The sequence below is a fragment of the Chamaea fasciata genome, unplaced genomic scaffold, assembly GCF_029207755.1.
Source record: "Chamaea fasciata isolate MVZ Bird 193981 ecotype frontalis unplaced genomic scaffold, bChaFas1.0.hap1 SCAF_1, whole genome shotgun sequence".
NCBI classification, from domain to species: domain Eukaryota; kingdom Metazoa; phylum Chordata; class Aves; order Passeriformes; family Sylviidae; genus Chamaea; species Chamaea fasciata.
Window position 1 is genome coordinate 148452261 of NW_027094086.1, and position 11120 is coordinate 148463380.

The window sequence follows — 11120 nt, forward strand, 5'->3', positions numbered from 1 at the left end:
GGTTAATTCAGAAAGTTAGTGTTGCAGGAGGCCTAAAGTAGCTTTTCAAGGCTCAGCTTCTCACCACAGGTGTGATTTTCTGTTCATCCATGGACCTGAGGAATCCCTACCCTGCCTGGGGTGCAGTCGAGGTTGTATCATGCACACTTGGAGAACACCATATCTTCAACTCCACAGAGAAACACTGCAGGGGAGAAATAGTTCTTGAAGTCAAGCATTACAATTTACTAACAGGTTTATTAAAATCTTATTAGAAGATTATTTTTTAAAGTCCATTTTACACAGCTGTTGTCCTTCTGCTGCTGTCTAATCCTGGAAAATCTCAGTGAATGAGTCATTTGCACTTACTATCTATTACACCCTCTTATTATAAGCCTGAGTGTGTTTGCATTTGCTTCAAATAATATCACTAGAGCCACAATGGTGCCATAAAATCTCCCCTTTTGGAGTCTCTTTTGCTGTTGGAAGAGAAGTGCTGCCTCACCCAAAGGTTTCTTGGGGTGGTTCTGGGGTACAGAAGGACTCAGGGAGCATTTTGTTTGGAAATAACCTAATATCTTCACTCCCCCAGTCCTGATCTTTTAGTGCCAGGCTTTTAATTTGTGCCTTTTGGGTTTGGCAGGTCAGAGATAATGCTGTGGAGGGTCAAGGATCTACAAAGTAGATTCCTGCTTCCTAAAGATGACCTCAAGCATTTGTGCATCATGATAAGGAGGACGTGTTGTAGTCTGGTAGTTGTGCATCAGGGATATCTGCGGCCCACATTGGGTTGTTTTGCTTGTTTTTGGTATCTGAAGGCTGTTGAGAACCAAATGTGGCCTCCAGGATGGGATCCTGTGTTGCTGCCTTATTTGGCTCCAGGACATGGTGTTCCAGCTTCCATGACCATTGAAAAGAGGGTGAAGGAGAACTCAATGCAAGAACATCAATTTCTGGAGCACACTGGTTAGCAGAACGTGCAAACACTGCCATAATAATGAAACATAATACTGGTAGGTACAGAGTGTTGTTTGGTCACAGCTTTCATTCCTAGCTGTGCCTTCTCCCTTTACCAGTTATGACTCTCACCATCACTTTGTGACGCAGCCCCAAAAGTGCCCAAACACTCCCTCAGCCCATCCTCATCTTCTTACCCACCCAGGAGGACTGAGAGGGAGCAGGGAAATGGGTGAAAGCTGCCCTGTCATCAGATGGGCTCTTCCAGGTTGTGCAAACCATGTTCTCCTGACATCCCAGAACGACCCTTTCCTCTAGGTCATTTGGCCACAAGTCAAGGGAACAGTATTGCTCTGAATATAACTACAGGAGGGGGAAAAAAAATTCATATTCAACATTTAAAATCACTTGCTGCAGGGGCTGTTTCCATTGGCAAAGTCGCCAGAACCAGCACAAATGATTCAAAACATTTTGTTAAATGGAATTCTCAGATGATGTCAGAGCTAAGGCTGCTTTAGCAAAACCAAAGGAGAAGGAAGGTTGAAACCAAAAAAAGAAGGGGGGAAAAAATTATACCATTTGACAGGGAGGGATTAGGAGCTTAAAATTATTTTTATAGGCTATCCAAATATTTGAAAGCTTGGAAGTTCATAGTTCCAGTGCTTTAGCTCAGCTCTAGGATTCTGCCAGCCCCTTAGTGCAAGTCACACAATGCAGCCAGCTGGGCTGGACTCACTAAACACACAAAGCCTATTTTCTGTTATCCAGCCCTGGCTCCCATTTCCTATAGGCTCACCAACAAATCCCACCACCTTTGCCTGCCTCGGTTTCCCCCTCTGTCAAATACAGAGATTTCTATTCTCTGCTATAAAGTGCTTTGAGGTTTGGCACTGAGAAGAGCAGAGAAGTGTCTCCTCCTGTGTGGGTCCTGGCAAAAGAGCAGATTGATCACTCAAAGACAAACAGCAGCTCTTTGTGTGACTTTTTGTTTTACACCACTCATTTCTGTTGGACACAGAAAACCCAGGATGAAGCTGCTGAAATGCTGTTTCCTTTCATGCCTGACACCTGCCTGCTTCTCCAGGACCGTGCAAAATAATCACATCTCTGTCGCAGCTCAGCTAACCCACTTCATCTTTATTGATTAATAGGTCATAATCCTATTTTAGTGAAAACATAACATGCCCATGGCCAGAGGATTCAGGTATCACCGACATGGAGATTACATTACCTCTTAGTCTGAACACAGAGAGTGAGATGGACTGTCAGAACAAGAGCACTTGTTAAGAGGAAAATCAATAGCGAGCTATTTGGGGAGGGAGAAAAACAAATCCTCACCACCACAACGGCATTAAACATAGGCTACAGGGCTCCAGCTCTGTATAAGCCCATATTAAACGTGACCATAATAAACTGTTTACTTTCTTTGAGTTTACCCAGTAGAAAGGAGATTCCAGTTTGCTGTAATGCCTGTGCCAGAGCAAGTGTTGGGTGCAGTTTGTGGGGATATGGTTGCTGTTACTAAGTTTTGCTGGAAAATACTTCAATATTTTCCCCTCCTTCCTTTGGAATTGTAGCTAATTGGAAAGTGTTGGAGCTGTAGCCTTGATTAGTTACATCCTCACTGAGGAGTCAGTTGCTCGTGAGAGTTTGGAGATGGGGAGATGGGGTGTCCTCCCTTTTCTCTTCCCTTCTTTTACCTTTCCCCTCTTTCACTTTGTTAAAATCCCAAGCTGAGACTGAAGGGATTCCTGCCAATCTTCATGTCTTTGATGACCAGGCAGTTCTTACCTTCTCATCACCCACCATTTGCCAACTTCCCAGGGACTGCTTGTTATTCCATGAACACCAGCCTGGAGCATCAGGGGGGGATCAAAATCCTGGGCTTTGCAGGGAGCCCATGATGCACAGAGTGCTGGTGTCAGCCCTGGCTTTCAGGCAATGCTGTTGCTCTTTCCTGTTGAGTTTCCTAGCAAGGGTGCGTTTAAGAACGGGTGACCCCACAGCTTTGCTCTCTCTCTGGAGCCAGAGAGACACAGATTTAACAGTAAATAATGAAAAAGAACTAGATTTCCTTTGTTACGCAGCTCATTGAATGAGGTTTCCCACATCTGTAGAAGTCACCACATCTTTTATGAGATTTGACTGTCAGCAAGATGTTATGAATCCCAGATGTTAAAATATGGATTTATTTATAACTCAGAGCCTATAATAGAGCATTCAAAAAGATTATATCCAGCCCCCCTCCTCAAAAGATCTTCCTGAAATAAAAGCCTTAGCTTTTATTATTTTTAAATTATTATTGCCATATGATTTATCTTGGGTATTACCTCATTAAATGTCCTTTAATTACTGTGGCTTTAGGGCTGGTGTGCATTTGGCTTCAGGGAGCATTGGACAAGGAGAGCTCAGCACCAGCTCTCCCATCCTGAGTGAGATTGTTGCTGCTTGGAGGCTGAAGGGCAGCATGGGCAGAGGGGTGGCACGGGGGAAATTCAGCCCCAGGAGTTCCTTGGCAAAGCACAAGGAAGGCACACCCAGCTCTGGGCACCTGCAAAACTTGGAGCTGGAGGTGTCTGGTATCCATTGCAGCCCCAAGGAAACGCTCTGGTCAATAAAAAAGCAGTTCCTCACAGCTGGTGACCATTATGCTGAACACAGCGTAGGACATGCCACAGCTGCTATTCTGCCGGAAGATGGAAATGTTTTTGGAACCGCTTTTGGAGCATTTGTTCCATTAATGCTCTCTCCCTCCCTCCTCCTACCCCTTGCTTTTCAAACTGCTGCAAGAAAAACCTGCAAGTGGAAGAGGAGGGGCCCTCCATGGGCACGGGCTACATTGAGGGCTGGGGTGCAAATCTTCCTCTGAATTAATTCTCCAGCAACAGCTCCGGGCCCCAAAGGGAGCTTGTGGTGCTGGGAGCTGTGCACTTGCACGCAGCAAGAAACACCCTCTGCCACATCTGTCCCACGCTGCAAACAAACAGGACAGGTCTAAAGGGAAGTTAAAAAGCCTTATCCTGCATAAGAGGAACAGAAAGTCCGTGATTTTCCACCAGTTCACACACGATGCTCGTGGCAGCCTCAGGAATCATGGAACAAGTGCTTGAGGCTTCCCATCCTCCCTGCTCCCTGACACGGCGGCCCCTGCTCCCGTCTAGTTCAAATCTCATTCCCAGATTTTGGAAACCCAGTCTTCCATTCCCTTCCCTTTCTTTTTTGAAGCTAGGTCATCTCCTGAGGCCAGCTGGGAGAGTGGATCCCCAAGAGGTGGCAGAGAGCATCTGACCAAGTGTGACCATGCCATCAACCACCACTGCAGCCTTTAAGGATCAAACCCACTGTCCACACTGCAAAGGTGTTCCAGCTCTAAGAACATTTCCAGCCCTTTCCAGCTTGCAAGTAATCGGCTGCAGCAAGGCTGGTGCCTGGAATCTCAAGGCCTCCAGGCTAAGGGCCAGCAGGACAGGCAGGAAGCACACAACCCATGAGCCCTGCTGAGCTCAGCTCTGCTCTCCTGCCTCACCAGGTCCATGTTTGACTACAGAGGTGGTTGCTCCCTACAGTCTTCTCTCCTGGGCTGGGCCAGTTTGGTGTTTTAAAGGCACGTGGGAAGAAGGATGCCTTGAAATCCCACTTGGAGGTGAGCCTCCTGCACTTTGGGATCTGCAAAGCTGGAAACCTGAACCTTATCTGCACCACAGCAGCACTGAGCCGAGGGAAAGGCAGGAAATTGGCTGTCAGTGCTGACACCACACAAATGTCACGGTGCTGTGAGGAGGAGCAGCAAGTGGGCAACTGAGAGAAACTACCTGGGCTTGGCACTCCCTGGCTCCTGGGATATGGTACAGAGAGCACCAGAGCTCTGGTGTAAAATCAGCACATCTCCTGAAGAGAAAAATCTTTGGCAGGAGTTTATGGAACACTCACTGGCTTGTAAATATTTTTCTGGTGTATCAATTTGTGTGCCATGAGATTTAAAACCTTCATCACCCTAATGTTTCCCATCCTGCAGAGAGCTCTGATCTGAATATGATATGCACTTGAGAAGGTTTGCCAGGAGTGTGATGTTACAAAACTTGTGAAATGCCTCGCTTAACCACAATATTATGCATTTTCCAAGCCACATACCTATCTATTACAAGGTCTTTCAGATGGAGCTATAGACAGCCTGTGGGTCATGAGATCCTGACCTTGGTGTGTTTTTACTCCCTTCTTCTCATGAATTAACTCCTGAACTATTGACTCTCTGTTGAATGGATAGCAGAGTTCAGCCACATTTTACATACAGGCTGCTTTTCCGTCCTGTATCTCAACAACTGCAAGCCCCAAGGAGGAGTAAATACTTCAACCTCAGCCATAAAATTGATGTGTTGCAAAATGAACAAAATGGGTTTAGTAACTTACAAGGCAGATACCATCAAGTCCATAATGAGCCAGAACTGAGTTTTCCCGTCCCTCAGCAGGGCGGCTGGGAGAGCTGGGAGCAGATCATCCCTTTGTAGGTACTCAGTTTATGCCTTATCCCTTCTTCACTGAAAGCAAAATCCACCTGTGGTCATGTCAGATCTCAGCATCAGGACCTCCCCTGAAAGGAAAAGATTGATTTAAGGATCACAAGGTTTTCACGGAAAATCTTCAACTTTTTAAGTTCTGCTCATGCCTTCTGGTTTTTGAATCTGCAGATGATTCCCCGGTAGGTTATGGAGCTTTCTTCCGCATTCAGAAAGGCCAAAAGAATCATCAATAAAACATAAAATTCCCAAGATCTTATGAAGCACAAAATAAAGCCGTAAGAGCACAGATATCATCCACACTGCCAGTACCTCCTTAACACACCAACAACCACACTGTTGCTGCAGCAGGATGCAAGTGGGCAGGCTAAATGGGGCTACAGCTGCAGGTTGAACCTCTATTTTTTTCATTAAATAAGGAAAGGACTCTAAAACCTAACATATAACACTGGCATCATTAGAAGCCATGCAGGTTATTTCTACATTGCACATCCTACTAGACAGAGCCCTTAAGAAATCAAAATTTAAAATCTAAAAAAAAAGGGTTCCGTTTCTTTAGACGTCAGATGGAAAACATAGTTTAAGGTTTGGTAAAGAAATTCTCCTTATTATCTGAATGTTTCTTGACTAAGTATTGAAATATCTTCATGTATTCCCAAGGCTTCCTAGCCAGCCTGGCTCTGAAAAACACCCTTCTGTGCTTCTCTGGCATTAGAGATGAAAAGTTTGAAGCTTTTCATGCTGAGTCTTCATGTCTAACTGAAAATGAAAACACAACATCCGTCTCCTCACTCCAGAATACAATAGAGGCAGTGGTGGCATATTAATAAATATTCTCACTAGAAAATACCACGAAGAAATAGCTGGCTGAGCCTCAAGGCAGAACATTTCCATCATCTTGGCAGGGCAAAGTCACTGATATGCACCCCCAGACTGAGCTGCAGAGGGGAGCAGAGCGGGACTGAACCCACCTGGTGCGACCCAGGGGAGGTAGGGAGCTGGAAAGACTTGTGGGATGGGGGTTGTCTGCCTTCCCAGGTGATCTCCATCAGGTAAAAACAGGGCAATAAACACTTTTCTGCCCCAGATACAGCTTATCAGGAGAGGCTGAGGATAGCTGAACTCAGGTCACATCCCGGCTGCCCCCACATGTTGTTCCCAGCACACCTTCACTGCAGAGACCAAAAGGGCTCCTGCTACCCTGGGTTGGCAGCCTGGTTCCTGCTTCCTCCCGGGCCTCGTGGAGGGAGGCGATGGCAGCACTCGAATGAGGCTTGGTAGTAGGTGGTCTGAATGCTCTGGTGACTCCCCAGAGCCTGGGTACGGGATCAAACACCCTCCCAAGAGCACCAAGACACTTCTCATTCCCTGACATCGCTTTTCTCCCACGCCCAGGCTCCCATCGGGGCACTGTTCAGGGCATTGCAAGGGCCAGGGGGTGTGACCTCACAGGCAAAACCACTCTGTGGGATGTTTTGAAGGGTCAGGGAGGAGGTAACACTGTGGATATGAGCCATGTTCTGGTATTTATCTCTAGGGCCAGGTGGGTCTGGGTCAATCTGGCCCTGCTTGGTTTGGTGCTGTAGCCAAAGCCAAACTCTCTGACTGGAGTTAAGGATGACCCCTAAAGGCTAAAAAAACCATATTAAAAGGAATAATAGGCAGCAAAAATAGCATCACATTTAGGCAAAACATCAGATATGGCTCCCAGTGCCTAAAGCCTTTCTTGAGCTATGGCCAGTCACAATGGACTCCCTTCCCCTCCTAACAATCCTCAAAAACTGATGTCTTGGTTCCTTGTAAAACTTCAAAGTAAGGAAATAAAAAGGAAAGAGGAATGGGGGAAGTTAATATTTCCCCAGGTTTTCTCAGCCAGCTCGTGTGTCTCTGAGCGGAGATCAAGGCTCCGTGTGTTTGGGATGTCAGACACTTGCCTGGGATTTCAGCCTGCCCCAGCCACAGATGTTCTGTGTGCTCAGCCCATCCATACAGAGCATTTCCAGCAGTCTGACAAGCCCAGGATATTCATGTGCTGCATAATTTTTTTTTTTTTTTCCCCAGGAAATCCTAGGAGAATCCTACAAAGCGGGAATAATAAAATATACATGATACATCAGTGTTCACTGAACAAATTAGCCTTTGCTGCACTTCATCTCACTTCTTGCTCTTCCTCAGTCCTGGCTGGAAACTCCTTAGGACACGGAGTGTGCTCCTGAGTCTGTAATGCCTGAAGGGTTGGTCTGAAAATCCCAGCCTGTAGGTGTGTCTTGGTTGTCACCTGGCCCCACTGAAGCTGGCTGGGCTCTCTGTACAGGGATTGGAGATTTAATTTAAGCAAGATGGCAAAATGTGGATCCTTGTGCTTCCAGGCTGGATTCTGCACGTCAATTTCCAATCAGGGCAAAGCATGCTAGGAAAAAGGGAGAAGGAACATAAATGGAAGCACATCAGGGAGGATGTGCTGCATGAGAAGCTTCTGGATTCATCTGGCAGGGTTGTTTTGGAGGTTAATTTTCATGTTTTAAGGAGCATTGACATTGAAAATGCCCTCTCAGAAGGACAATAGAAGGTTTTAAGACACATATACAAGGCAAGGCTCATTGAGATTGGAAAGCAAATTAGAGTCCTCCCCAGCAGCAGCAGCAGCAGCAGTGGAAGAAATTAAAACTCAGAAAGTAGGTTTAGCTTGGCTTTCTGGAATAAATTCTTCTCTGTGAGGGTGGTGAAGCCCTGGCATAGGCTGCCCACAGCAGCTGTGGCTTCCCCAGTCCCTGGAAGTGTCCAAGGCCACATCCCAGGCTGAGGTTCAGAGTAACCTGGAAAGGTGGAAGGTGCCCCTGCCATGGCAGGGGGTTAGAAGTAGATGATCTTTAAGGTCCCTTCCAACCCAAACCATGATAAATCTCTCATAAGGTGTTTCCAGACTTTGTTTTAGTATTTTCATGTAACTTTGTTTGCATCATCTGCCCATGATGAGTCACCTATTTAATAAAAGTAGTTTAACTAGTAAATATAAATATCTAATTTTTCTACCATTCAGATGAGTCTCACTCAAAATACATCTGAGCTGCTTTTGCAGTAGATTCCCCCTCATCTTTGGATCCTGGGATGCTCTGATGACGTGGAGAATTTCCCTTTCCTCCTGCAGCAAAGCAGTTTTGTTGGAATCGCTGCTGAGAATGAGAAAATAAAATGTTTTCTATGGGTAACACGTGCAAGCTACCCAGACCCTGCTCACCTAATTAAAACCACTCAGCTTGTATTCAAGTCTTGTTTGGGACTGACTGAAGAGCCTGGGAAGGCCGCTCTCGATGTCCAGTATCCACTGTCCTTGCTCTGAGCCCAGCTGCCTGGAGAACTCCAGGGCTCTTGAGGCAGTGCTGTCAAGCAGACATGTGCTGTGACAGAAAAATAGGTCAGAGTCATCATGCTGTGGTCTGATTCCCAGTGTGTAGCCAAAGGCATTTCTGTGACTGAGTCTTTAAATATGGGGGAAAAAAAAAGAATGGGGATGAACCCTAGGGATGCTGCAATGAGCACTGTGACATTTTGGCAGCATGGGAGTCCTTTGGTCATGGGGCCTCCTGATAACAGTCAAACATCCCAGGAATGGCTGTGGGGAAATGCCTGGAGCATTTCAGCCAAGACGAAGCTCTTGGACACGAAGGAGAGGTCTTCAAAGGCACAAAAGGAAACCTAACTCCTCTTGAATTTCATGCTTTGGAAAATCTACCTAGCCATAGTATTTTTTGCTTGACAGGCAAACTTAGGCTCGGGTTTCTCCTTGTTAAAATAAGCTTGACACACTAATTAATTAAAAAAATCCAGCTATCATGTTCTGCTCTTGCATGTGACACAGTAACCATTAAGGCAATAGGAGATAAATTTATCTGAGCTCAGAGGGAGGAAGTTCCAGGTTGTACCTGGTTTACATTAAATAGTAGGTCAGCCTGGTGAAGTATAAAGTTAAGCACACAAGTAAGTCTCACCAGGACTAGGGAAAACATTATTGTGATTAAATATGTCATTAAGTGATGACTCAGAAGAGCCAGACTAGAGCACACAGCAGAAATACTCCAGATTTATTTCCTCTATTCTTCCATTTGGATGAACACATCCAGGGGTTCAGGCACACCATGGAATCCAAGTAAATCCTGCTGAACCTGAAAGGCAGAATGACAAAACACAGTGGAGACAATGTCCATGACCTGGCAGATAAAGACTGACCTGCAGAAGAACTGATTTTGCTGAGAATTTTCCATCAGGTGATCACTTTGATCCCGGCTTTCCATCCCAGGTCTAAGAGGCAGAGTAGGTTACTTCATGGTCCCTTAGATATCTCCTGGAATCTGGGCAAATATAAACCTAATAGAATTACATTTTATTTAGGTTTATTCATTGTATGTCCTAGAGGAAATAATTCTTGGGTTTATCACTTATAAGTATACAATTTAGGAAAAAAAGAAAAAAATGTCATTAAAAAAATTCTATAGACGGAAAATCAAATACAAACCTCAGAAATTGCTTTTTTGGGATTGACAGTTCTTATTGTTGGAAAAAAATAAACAAACAAATAAATAAATAAGTTATGTTTCTAATACTAATTTGTCCATCTCAATTTTTTTGATGTCCAATCTTATTGTACCCATGTCAGAATATCCTTCTGTCACTTTTGATGCCCTACCAGAATCAAGCCACCCCTTAGCTGTTTCCTTGTTTTCCTCTACATTTTGAGGGTTCTTTAAGCCTTTCAGTGCAAGCCAGATATATATTTAAATCCTTTCATCAGTCCTGTGACTCCCTTCAGTTTCTTACTTCTTCAATTTGCCCTCTAAACCCCTGGAAGGTATTCTCTAAAATATTTGCTTCCTGGGATGCTGTGCTGCACAGTAAACGTGAACAGAAAATCTTCATTGCTCAAAAGATAGATGTACAATATATATTAAATATTGATTGCCTGCAATGAGCACAGCAACCAATCCAGGGTGCCACTACCCCAATCTCTTCTTTCTTTGGCAGCTCCCAGATTTCCCCATCACTTGCAGACAGTAATAACATGTTTTTTCTCCAGAATATCCGTAAAAGAGGTTGAAGTATGAGACCCAAACAACTCTGCAAAGCACCACTGGAAGCACAGGAGCTCAATGAACTGTCTCCTGTTGCAATTAGAGTTTGAGATCTATCAAATGTCCAGTTCTTAACAGATTTTACGTATGCCAAGTGGATTTAATCAGCTTAAAATACTTTCTGCTACTGATACCTTTATAAAGTGCCAACTCTATTAGCACTGTTGTCCCTATCAACAGCGAAAAGGTAAGTTTACTTTGACAGGATCTCCTTTCCATGAACCAGTGCTGATTGGTATTGACTACATTAGTGTCTTTATTAATCTGGTACATTTGAACTGATGTACTTATCAGCGGTTTATTATTGTGCTAGAATTGATACAGTCTCCAATTGTAACTCACAGACACTCTGGAAATAATGAAATTCAATACTAACAGCCCTCGGGTAGCTTGGTGGAAATCCTGGGGTTCAAGTTATCCATTTAGTTTGAGTCACTTGCTGCTTAATGACCACAACAAGTATTGGTGGAGCGGAGGTATTTAATTTTCAACACACAATAAGACTCTGTCAACTGGGCTGTTTCACAAGTACAGCACAGAGGTA